Here is a 12,310-nt window from a genome sequence, read left to right on the forward strand (position 1 = left end):
ACTATATATAAGATATGCATACTAAAGAAGAAAATGCCAGATAATAGACTAGTTGAAAGGACTGTTCTGCTATGAGTCAAGTAATAGTTTCACTCTGTGAATGTTTGTAACAGACATGGAGATAAATTGGTTCAGGTCATGAAAATATAGTAGTCCAAACTAACCATTAGAATAAGTGGTACTAGTCCAGAACTCCCCACCTCAAAAGACAAAAATAAAGAAAGCTTTTTATGATGTATATACATGTGACAGAAAATATTGTACACCAAAAATAACATAACTTGATCAAATAGCTTTATTTTTAAGCAATTAATGGGTATTAGTAGGCATTACAATGATGTACAACTATTTTTGAAGAGTGTTTTGAGGAAGTTAGCCAGTGATGACTTTTTCCAATGCCCCTCCCACCCCATATTAAGAATGGCTTTCTAAAATCTTGTATAAATTATTTAAAATGATCTTCCTTGTCCTTAAAAAAACAATGTTGATCATCATTTAGCAATAACATTTTCTTTTAAATAAAACTACCTGATCAATTTATATGATTTTTAGTGCATCAATGTTTTCTTTCCATTACAGGTACATACATCAAAGATTTTTTCTTTATTTTTATTTGTCCAGGAGGTTGGGTATGAGTAAAGTTTTCATAAGTCTATAATTAACATGTGAATACATACATTTTTGTATGAACAGAAAGAGAAATGTTCTTTAGTGTTTCTTCTGCTAGATTGTATCAGTCAAATATGTGTTATTTTTAAGGGGTAACAGTCTTTAAATAATCTATAAGACACCAAACTATTGTCCCCGATAATCTTTATAACAAGCTTGATTAGTGCATGGTCATACTATAACTACAGACACATTGGATTGTTTCTTACATTTTAGAGAATGATTATGTACATATCAATGTGGATCACATAGGCTATATACAGTATTTTCTTGAATATCACGGTAGATAGGACAGAGACCACCCGTGATATTCAAAAATCCGCAAAGTAGGACAAAAACCATTATTTTTACCTTATTTAATTGTTTATAGGCTGTTTAAAACCATCCCTGAAGCGCCAATCACATAACTTTTTACAAGTTGCGATGTTCTCATTGGCCATCTCGTTCTCCACGAACCAATCACAATTCACCTTACAAATGACGTCAGTCTCTCTCGCATAGATGCTATGCTATGCTTCTTGATGCGACTAGTGAACAGAGAAACCAAGCGTATGGTGGCCGTGTTACAGTAATTATGTTTTTAATGTATTTTTTTAAATATAAGTTATGATACTTAATTTTTTTTTTTTTTTTACATTTTTATTAATTTTATTCTTTCTATAACATAAATAACATTTATAGTACACAATTTTTGATATTTTAATTATTTTTAATATTTAATTTTTGAATATTCAATTATCACGTTTTTTATGGATTTATGGCGGAAATCCGCAATGTTGATATATTGAAAAACCCATGGAGTAGCGAATCTGTGATAATCAAACTGAAGTAGTGAGGGGATACTCTAAATTAAAACAAACAAAAAAGTTTTTTCCATTTATATATGCATATATATTTTTTTATACTAATCACTTATCAAAGCCCGGGGTTCATTAAAAGATAAGCTTAGTTTAGCTGCTTTGTTTTCCAACATATCAATCTTTTCTGGGTTATTTAATACTGAATCCAGTAATTTTGAAAAAAAGTTTTTATTCGTTAAGTTTTTTTATACCGCCAAATATTTATTCATAGTGTTTAGTTCTGTTGAACTAAGGAAAATTGTTTTTGTTTTTGACTTTGCAGAACAGGAGGAAAAAAAATATAATTAATGGGATAACCTTGTGGACGAACTCTCTCTCTGGGCACGGAGCTGCATGCCCGAATCTTCTTAGACAGCATTGGAAAAGGACGGACAGCAAGAGTGAGTGATTCAGTCATCGAACTCACAGAAAAAAAAGAGATGCATTGTAGCAATGTAGGAAATTCTATTCCAGAATCAAAATACAAAATGGTGGAAGGCGAGGGAAGAAGGAAAGGGGATCTGTATATATATATATAAGCATATTTTGGCAATTTCATTTGCTTATATCCATCAAGTAATCACAAGTCTGTATCTACAGCTGGCAGATGTTCTTTCAGGATAGAAACTCTTATCTTTACTTATTTTCTTTAAGTAACTAAAAATAGACAAGCTGGGAATCTAGATTCATTTCTAGAAACGACTCATTGATAACTAAAATGCACTACAAGTTTAACAGTTTCTGTAATGTTAACTTTTAAAATGGGATTTATTTTTATCTGCTTTATGAAAAAAAAAAAAAAAAAAAGAACCAGTTTTGGATTATTTCATTTTTTTTTTTTTTTCCTTACTCTTTTTAATCCCAAACAAGACATATTGCCACTTGAACGTAAGGGGTTGTTACGATTTGGGATCATGCTTAAAAGAGGACTGCAGGCAGTAGAGCAGGGACATGTCAGTTCACATTACATTTAATTTTATGCAGGTTAATACAGGGAGGAAATTCCAAAATGTAGCTGTTGAGTTAGCCATAAACATGTATGTTGAGAGGGCATAAGTGCTAGGGGTTCATCAGACCATATTTCATTAAAGTATTTGTAAAACAGGCACAGAGATGCAACATTATGGCGATGGTACTGAGGTTGGAGCTTGGCCTACAGTGTGAGACCTATTAGATTTGCGACTTTTTGGAACCCTGTCTATTAAATGAAAAAAAAAAAAAAAAAAAAAAAAATTCAAAAAGGATTACTGTTTAAATAAAACATTTAAGGAATTTTTTTTTATTAATACTTATATTGAACAGAAATTGATATGGTACTCATGTGGGGATATTATGAATCCTGGGCGCAGTCAAATAACCTTGCTGATAAATTCTTAGGAGTTATTTATCCTGAATAAGAGAAAAACGCAGAATTTTGATTCCCAGACAATAAGTTGAAAAGAAAAGAGAAAAAAACAAAAAAAAAAAAAAAACAGCTAGTAAAACAAAAGAAGGTTACACAGATCAACTTTGGGTGTGATCGACAAATTATTGAAAGATTAATTCTCAAAGTTAAATTAACATTTCCATTTATCAGAGAAAGGTTATTTCAGTAAAGAAAAGAAATAAAAAGGAAAGAGAAAGAAAAAGATTATCATTTTAAGCTTATACTCCCTGTGGAAAAGAAAAGGAATAAAATAGAGTACTTATTAGAAGGAAAGAAGAAGACAACACAGGGAGAAGTTGTTTTGAGGTAGAGCAAGTAGTGTGTCAATAAAAACAAGGGTTTTGACGAATCCATGCTCATATTGGTTGAAAATTATCCAGACTTAAGATCGATATTATCAGCCCAAACTTTGCCCAGAAATCTTAGAAAAAAATGTTAAGTGGAAAAACCAAAACTAGAAGCCAATCCAGAAACGTTTCTTAAATCAGAAAAATATAACTATGCATTTTCTTTGTATATGTGTACCATAGTCGTTAATCTTCTTCAACTGTCTTGTTACATTTTAACACCCAGACCCAACATGTTATGTCCGAGACAGTCTTAAGTAAATAAACAAAAAGAAATTCGACTCTGCTTTTTTTTTTTCTCCCCCCCCCCCCAGTTTTCACAAAAGGCATGTATTACCGGTGCTTTCCAACAACGCATTACACATTGTTTCAATTAAGTCTTGTCTACCATGTAGTTAACAAAACCCTGCTGTTTTAAGTCATTCGCTGTCATTTTCTTTTCTCTTCCTCTGCTGTGACGTCATTTCACACACTGGCTTGGTCAATTGCATATATGTCATGCGGTTGCTGCTGCAAACACTAGCGGCTTTGTTAATCAGGAATCGGAAAAATCAACTTTTCGGTTTGGTTTGGTTGTTTTTGTTTTACGGCATATCAACCCATTTCGGGTTATTTAATGCCGAATACAAAGATTTTGAAGAAAAAATTTTTTAATAGAATATATTTGTTGTTTTCACGTCGGTTTCTATTTAACCCATAATTGGGACCCTAACAGGTACTACCACTCCGGATCAGTGTGGACCTGGGAGCAATGGTAATTAAAGGGTGGCTCCACACTCCCCAAAGCCCGCAAGCTGGGACCTCACCACTGGATATAGTTTAAGGTCATATCCAGGACCCCCATTGAGGGACTTTTACCCTCTGCAGGGGGGCAGTCGGTGTATTCTAATGCCCCACCGACAGGGCCGCAACTTTTCGGAGTATTGGAATCAGTAGCAGAAAAGATTTATTCTAATTTCCGATTCGAAAAATAATTCATTAAAAACATATTGAACATAATTTACATTGTTGGTACTAAAGATAAAATGATGAATATTTATTGTTATACTAGCAGGACCTGTGGAAATTCCACAGCAGACTCTTTCATACGTAATATGATGTTGGCATTCTGTGAATGTTCAACATAAATAGAGACGTCCTGATATTATTGTAGCTCTTGTTAAAACTGCAAAAAATATTTATCTAATATAGCAAGGACACCCGGTGTAGCTCGGTCATAAAATATGCTTAAATATGATATTTTAATTTAAGATTTTATATATATTATTTTAGAGTCAATTTTCTAGCGATTCTTATATATTATAAAGTGATTTCAAAAATAAAAAAATATATCCATATGACTTGGGTGCATCAGCTTGAATCGAAACCGAAAGCAAAACTTATGAAGAAAAAAGAATCAAGTTATATAACTTGAGTGCCATCAGCTATAATCAAAATTTGTTAAGAATTCTTGGTAGAATTTATTACAAGAAATGGAAGGTCATAACAATTAAACAACAGTTACTCGGAAGAAAAAAGATGTAAGAGTGACACACAAAATAATTCACATGCTATCGTATTGATATATGCGTGTATTAGAACATTTAATTGAATAATTATTTTTGATAAGAAAATGATTACTAATAACTCACTAATTTTTTTGTATGCTTTTTTTTTTTGTTTTCAAAGTGATTCAGTTTTTCACAGATATCTACAAACCTGACATGAGTTTTCAACCAAATACCATTAGGTGTGACTATGCAGATAATTTTAAACAATTCAATTTTTACAAGATTTTAGAAAGCCATTCTTGACATGGGGCTGGATGGAAGGGCAGTGTGAAAATTCAAATTCGTCACCGATTAATTTCTTCTTAAAACATCTCTTCAGAAATAGTTTAAAATCTGCCTTGTACATTATTGTAAATGCCTACGAATTCCCATTAATCTCTTAAAAATAGTTGTCTTTACAAAATTAAAATTACTCGATAAATTTACGTGATTTTTTGGCGTAGAAAATTTCTTTCCATCAAAGCTTTTTCTTTATTTTTGCTTTTTCTTCATGTATTCGTGATGTATGCTTATATATATGTGTATGTGTGTGTGTGCGCGCGTGCATGCATGTAAAAGGATAGATTAATGGCCAACTAACATATGTATATGCATTGTATGTTTGTGTATGTATGTGCATGCGTTGACATAGTTATGCTCTAGTTGGTAAAGAAGGGCACGGCCTAAACATTAAAAAGATGCCTACTTCAATCTTGATCAAAGCAGAGAAGGAAAAACGACATAACACCTCGGCCAACTATTGCTTCCAATAATGTAAACATTCTCTACTTTTTAAGTCAGAATGACAATGCTTAGAGTAGGAGTCTCCAAAGTTTAAAAAAAAAAAAAAAAATAACCTGGACATGTTTTATACCATTTAAAAAAATTTTTCTGAATATTTTAGCATTTTCCATAAAGAGCTCTGTGAGCCGGATTAAAGACTTTAGCAAGTTGGATCTGGCCAGTAGGTCATAGTTTGGAGACCCCTGGTTTAGAGAACGACACTGATTTTGTGCAAAACCGTTTCTCACAGGAAATGCTTGAAAACTTATGAGTAAAGCAACAACCATGTTCATGTATCAATATATATATATATACTAGCTCTATCTACCCTGCTTGGCTGGAATACAGTTAAGTTATAGTTTAATTTGTATTTATTTGTACATTGCTAATTTTTATTTGTTTTCATGATTTAAAAATGTCACAGTCTGGACCAGCTGAGGTCATTTTTTAAATAAGTTCTAGCAAAGTACATTAATATATTGTCAATAACATGGTATAAGAACAAGAAATGACAAATTTGTGAGGCAGAAGCAGAGTTTGATTTTTCAACTTAAATGCTATCTGAGTCTAACTTTAAAACTGTGACAAGATAACTTTATATGGTAGATATTTTAATAAAAGGTTTGTTCATTGTTTGAGAACTCTTATAATTAAAGAAAAAAATATCGATTCTTGACTCTAGAATTAGTTTTAAAAGCCAGACCGACAATTTTCAATGCCAAAGTCCTAACCTCTACATGAAACGATTAGTTGTTGGCTCAAAAGGGTGTTATTTATAGCATAGCAGAATTGATCCAAACTTTTGGGATGCATTGCATCTTTAATAACTAGAGAAGCATGAACCTTCATTTCCGGATACATCCCAAATAGAAACCAAAATTATTGCTAAAACTTGTTAAAGATCAAAGGGGAAACCTTCATCCAAAATATAAATGTAATGAAGGTTCAGTGCTCAGTTCCAGTATGCCACACCCTCCGGTAGTAACTCAATGCGTCAAAGCAGGTGGGGACAGGTTTATTGCCTGCTGTCTGAGGAGTGTGAAAGACTGAGGAAATTCATTTAGGCAATTGTTACAGGGCTTGAACACTCAAGAGACATTCATTTCTATGTAATCTTTACATTAAGCTGACCTTGTGTTACGTCTAGGGGGAGGGGGCAGTTAGACAACTATTTCACGCAAATAATCCTTTCCAATTGATTCAAAAACCGTAAGCAAATCAGATAAGAGGGTAACCAATTTCTATGTTACATGACTTCTGCTTTTCTAAAAGAATGGGCTATATATAAATTAAACTAGATGGTATCGGTTAAAAGTACTATATATATATATATATATATATATATATATATATATATGAGAGAGAGATACTTTTTTTTTTTTTAAAGAGTCACCACTTATCAAGGCCCAAAGGGCATTGGAGGATAAGGGTTAATGAGTGTACGGTGATCCTTAGGACAACAGCGTTAGTGTTGGAAATTGGGTATAGTTTGATTATTTATTTTTTTTACGACCACAGGAAGCAAAGTTACAACCGAGCAAAGTTGACAAAGAATATTTCAAAATATTTCATAATATTAAAAGATTAGGATTAAATATAGAAATCAATATTTCTCAAATCACTGAGAATAATAGATTTTTGTATGTAGCTTTTAGTTAAAAAAAAAAATCTATTAATCACGAAATTGTAGGGTGGTGGTGTTTATTTTATATATAGTACTTGATAATATTTTGTGCTGAAAGCAGTATCATTTACATTGTTTTGTTTTGAACTTTTGTCCAAGCAATCTTGTTAATTATATACTATAGTTCAGTCCATTTAATCTTTATATTTCAAGTTTGTGTTTCATATATGATTATCTTTTTCCTCTATTGAATAGCATTACAAGCGTATGCTGTATTTTCATGGATATCGGCAATATTACATACCTAATGTGCTTCAACAAGTCATATCTTTTTTATTTGTTGGTCAATTTTTAAAAGAATTATATTGATGAAAAGAAAATAGAATAAGCATTCCAATGGTGTTAATTTATTTTTCTCTTATGTGTTCAATGTTTTTATGCTCCAAGGTAAAAATGAAAAAACGGTTAAAAATGACAGCAAAAATGGAAACTGTTTTTTCAATGTTTACATTTCATACGTCACGTTTGGATACATATGCGCAAGGTTAAATTTGATTGGATATGGCTGAAATTTTTACAGGCTATAAAAGCATAGAAGTCCATCTCTACTGGACTTTGATTTTTATTTTTACGACCACAGAAAGCAAAGTTACAACCGAGCAAAGTTGACAAAGAATATTTCAAAATTGATAAGATAAATCGGTATATATCATCCATTTTCATATAGATAATAGTTTCAGAATTATTTTCATATATAATATGTAAATATTTGATAATTATTAATTGTGCAGACAATTCTTAAATACGTTATCCTTTATAGACATTCAAATCACTTGAAACGATGACAGCGGTGGTTAGCTGTGCAGTTGTGCAACTTGTGCACTAACCACCACTGTTAGAGTATTAGCGAGCTTGTATTCTCTTAAAAATAGAAAACTGTTTTTCTGCTTTCAACACGAAAGCAGAAAAAAAGTTTCATTTTTTATTCTGGGTTTGTCAATTTAAACAAATATTATCAAGTTTTTTAAATTTGATTTCCAAACAATAATATCTTGTTGTTTTTAACGTTTGTAGTACACATGTACTAAAAGCGGTAAAAAAACAAAAAAAAACAACAAAAAAAAAACAAAACAAAAAACAAATGTACTAAGTACATGTGTTTGTTTTTTAGTGGTAAAACAAGAAAAAAAAAAGCCAAATATAAAAGGTACTCGTGCACTTATGCTACCATGCTGAAATAACGTTATTATTTAGAAACGCATTCTTAACATGAGGAAGGAAGGGTGTTTGGTTAACTATTCTGTACTTTCACCTAAAACTTAAATTAAATATATCATGAAACTTGGATTTATTTTTAACTCATTGTCAAGACCAAGAATCTGCAAAACAAACCTGTTTTTTTTTTTTTTTTTACTGAAGATATCTAAATAACAATAATTAGGCAGTTCGATAAAGAATTTTATTGTGATTTTGTAAATTTTTACCTTGTTTTCACCTTAACATTTTTCTTTAAGATGACTACCTTTTAAGGTTTTCGGGTATGCTGAAAACGAATATCGAAATTTAAATATTCCGTAAATAAGTAGCTTTCCGGATATTAAGCAATGTCATTTCTTATGTTATTACTGGTTACCATCTTGGTACGTGTGTTTGTGCATAGTTTGTCAGGGTTAGGTTTGCATGCTCAAGAATACCAAGATGGCCATTAGCAATAACATGAATGACATTGCTTAATATCCAGAAAACTACTTATTTGCGGAAAATTTAAATGCGATATTCGTTTTCAGCATACCCAAAAATCTAAAGAGCATTTTCTTGCCTCCTCACCAAAGGAGAGCTTAATCTGGGTGTAGCCATTGAATGCCAAAAGAGCATTCATGGCCGGTATTTACTACTCCCCTCACAAAAAAAAAAAAAAAAAAAAAAATTGAGTAGATATGAATTAATCTCAGAAATAAATCGAAGAAAATTTTTTATATAGATTTTGGATTTCCACAAAAGATGGAAATTCCCATAGTCAACCAGAACTTGTGGATTTTGGGACCAGTCCAATTTTCAATTTTGTAAATCCTCTCTATCTAGCCAAAAAAATACCCCTATTTTCTGAGATGCAACCATAAATCATACTCCACATGAATCCTTGATGTAGCTTTCACAGCACCAGGATACCAGGAATCCTGATAAGCAACAACTACATATTCACCAGTTGATGGTAATTTTTGTCTTTTCTAGTCTGTTAAAAGAAAGAAAACGGTAATTTTTTACCTTGTTGCCACCTTAACATTTAAAATGATTACTTTTATGCGTTAGGGTATGCTGAAAACGAATATCACATTTAAATTTTCTGCAAATAAGTAGTTTTCCAGATATTAAGCAATGTCATTTCTTATATTATTGCTGCTGGCCATCTTGGTACATGCGAGCAGGCAAACGTAATCCCAAGAAACTATGCGCAAATGCATGTACCAAGCTGGCCACCAGCAATAACATAAGAAATGACATTGCTTAATATCCAGACATCTACTTATTTGCGGAATATTTAAATTTCAATATTCGTTTTCAGCATACCTGAAAACCTTAACAGCTAGTCATTTTAAAGAAAAATGTTACGGTTGAAACAGGGTAAAAATTTACAAAATGCATCACAATTCTTTATTGAACTGCCTAATTATTATTATTTAGATATCTTCAGTTTAAAAAAAAAAAAAAAATGGGTTTGTTTTACAGATTCGAAAAAATGGTTTTGACATGGAGTTAAAAATAAATTCAAGTTTCACAATATATTGTGTTTAATTGTTAGGTGAAAGTACAGAATAGTTAACAAAATACCCTTCCTTCCCCATGCTAAGAATGGGTTTCTAAATAACATTATTATTTCAGCATGGTAGCATAAGTGCACAAGTACCTTTTATTTGTTATATATTTGCTTTTTATTTTTACCACTAAAAAACAAATGCATGTACTCAGTACATTTTGTTTGGAAATCAAATTTGAAAAACTTGATAATTTTTTTTTAAATTGACAAACTCAGAATAAAAAAATAAAACTTTTTTTCTGCTTTCGTTTTCTATTTTTAAGAGAATACAAGCTCGTTAATACGCTGACAGCGATGGTTAGAGCATAGTGAGCCATTTCCCTTTAAGCAGATTTTAATTTCTATAAAAGATAACATTTTAAAGAAATTTCTGCACAATTAATAATTATCAAATATTTACATATTATATATGAAAATAATTCTGAAACTATTATCTATATGAAAATGGATGATATATACCGATTTATCTTATCAATTTTGAAATATTCTTTGTCAACTTTGCTCGGTTGTAACTTTGCTTTCTGTGGTCGTAAAAATAAAAATCAAAGTCCAGTAAAGATGGACTTCTATGCTTTTATAGCCTGTAAAAATTTCAGCCATATCCAATCAAATTTAACCCTGCGCATATGTATCCAAACGTGACGTATGAAATGTAAACATTGAAAAAACAGTTTCCATTTTTGCTGTCATTTTTAACCGTTTTTTCATTTTTACCTTGGAGCATAAAAACATTGAACACATAAGAGAAAAATAAATTAACACCATTGGAATGCTTATTCTATTTTCTTTTCATCAATATAATTCTTTTAAAAATTGACCAACAAATAAAAAAGATATGACTTGTTGAAGCACATTAGGTATGTAATATTGCCGATATCCATGAAAATACAGCATACGCTTGTAATGCTATTCAATAGAGGAAAAAGATAATCATATATGAAACACAAACTTGAAATATAAAGATTAAATGGACTGAACTATAGTATATAATTAACAAGATTGCTTGGACAAAAGTTCAAAACAAAACAATGTAAATGATACTGCTTTCAGCACAAAATATTATCAAGTACTATATATAAAATAAATACCACCACCCTACAATTTCGTGATTAATAAATTTTTTTTTTTTAACTAAAAGCTACATACAAAACTATTATTCTCAGTGATTTGAGAAATATTGATTTCTATATTTAATCCTAATCAATATTTTATTTTCTACTATCTGCCTGTGTTCCGGCATTGACCAAGAAAGTAAATTAACTAAAAAAAAAAATGCCCAACTATCCATCGTAAAGACAGACCCCATCATCATTAATATTTATTTACCACAAGATGATATTACATTTTGTTATGATTTTTCACCAATTTGAATTTTTACTTATAGACTATAGAAAATGGCTTCTGGATCAAGTACCACACAGAAGAACAAATTTTTTTAAAATTTTCAACAAACTTTGAAAGGTCATAATACTATCAAAATAAATTTGGTATCACTGTTCATGCTTTGCAAAGATCTATGAACCCATATTAGTTTTGGATACCCTTCAAACCCCACCCCCTATTAGTGTGCAGAAAAATGTAATAATCAGGCAGAATGTGGATTTGGTTTACCAAATGCAGTCAGCAAATAGATACTTATCACATCAATGACACTACACATGTGCACCCAGGTGGGATGTTGTATAAATAGTCTATATATAAAATAAATATGCACCAGGTAACTTCTACTTTTGAAAACTAATGAATGTGTAGTATTCTACATTGAAGCTGAGAAAAATATACTTATACTTAAACTAGCTGGATAGGTTCATAATATATCACAATTCCCACAAGCTATTTAAATAAAAGATTGGGTACAAAAATATTTCAAACAAAATAAGAAATAAACTATTACTGTCGTGAAAGCTGTATGAAAACCGAGCTTACACAATTCAAGTTATGCACTTAGAAAAGTTAACATTTTGTAAAGTTAAGCAACTATCAGAAATCTTAAAATGATTGAAATGTGCTGACATTTTGAAAATCTAATTTTTTGTAATTTATTTTTGATTGAAATTTCATTGAAATCAAAAGATGAACATGTTCAGTGTAGGTCCTGTAAAAGATTTCTTAATGGTCCCACACTGTCTACCAAGCTCCAGCCCCTGTCTCATCACTATAATATTGCATTCTTGTGCTTGCTTTACAAGTACTCCCACAGAACGTGTTCCAATGAACTTGCTGCACTTGTACTTCCTCAACTTAAATACTCCCCGACCAACAACAAAATCCTACCTCT

At 31.1% G+C, this 12,310-nt stretch overlaps 1 protein-coding gene and 1 long non-coding RNA gene across 10 annotated transcripts in view; one reads left to right on the forward strand and one right to left on the reverse strand.

Annotated features, from left to right (window-relative positions):
• The window catches only part of LOC145287858 (serine/threonine-protein kinase PAK 3-like), a 268,674-nt gene that overhangs the window by 211,579 nt on the left and 44,785 nt on the right, over nucleotides 1-12,310 (reverse strand). The gene's annotated exons all lie outside the window — the stretch shown is intronic.
• Nucleotides 1-12,310, forward strand: part of LOC145287861 (uncharacterized) — a 233,559-nt gene that overhangs the window by 117,830 nt on the left and 103,419 nt on the right. For 6 of the 9 annotated variants that reach the window (XR_013869214.1, XR_013869211.1, XR_013869216.1 and 3 more), the window contains one exon: nucleotides 1,792-11,465. The exons of the other annotated variants lie outside the window; for them this stretch is intronic. This is a non-coding gene — a long non-coding RNA (uncharacterized LOC145287861). Of the gene's footprint in view, nucleotides 1-1,791; nucleotides 11,466-12,310 lie in introns of those variants that run through there. 9 annotated transcript variants of the gene reach the window in all.

Source organism: Euprymna scolopes, chromosome 11 (genome assembly GCF_053919585.1).
Source record: "Euprymna scolopes isolate OS-2025 chromosome 11, ASM5391958v1, whole genome shotgun sequence".
NCBI lineage: Eukaryota > Metazoa > Mollusca > Cephalopoda > Sepiida > Sepiolidae > Euprymna > Euprymna scolopes.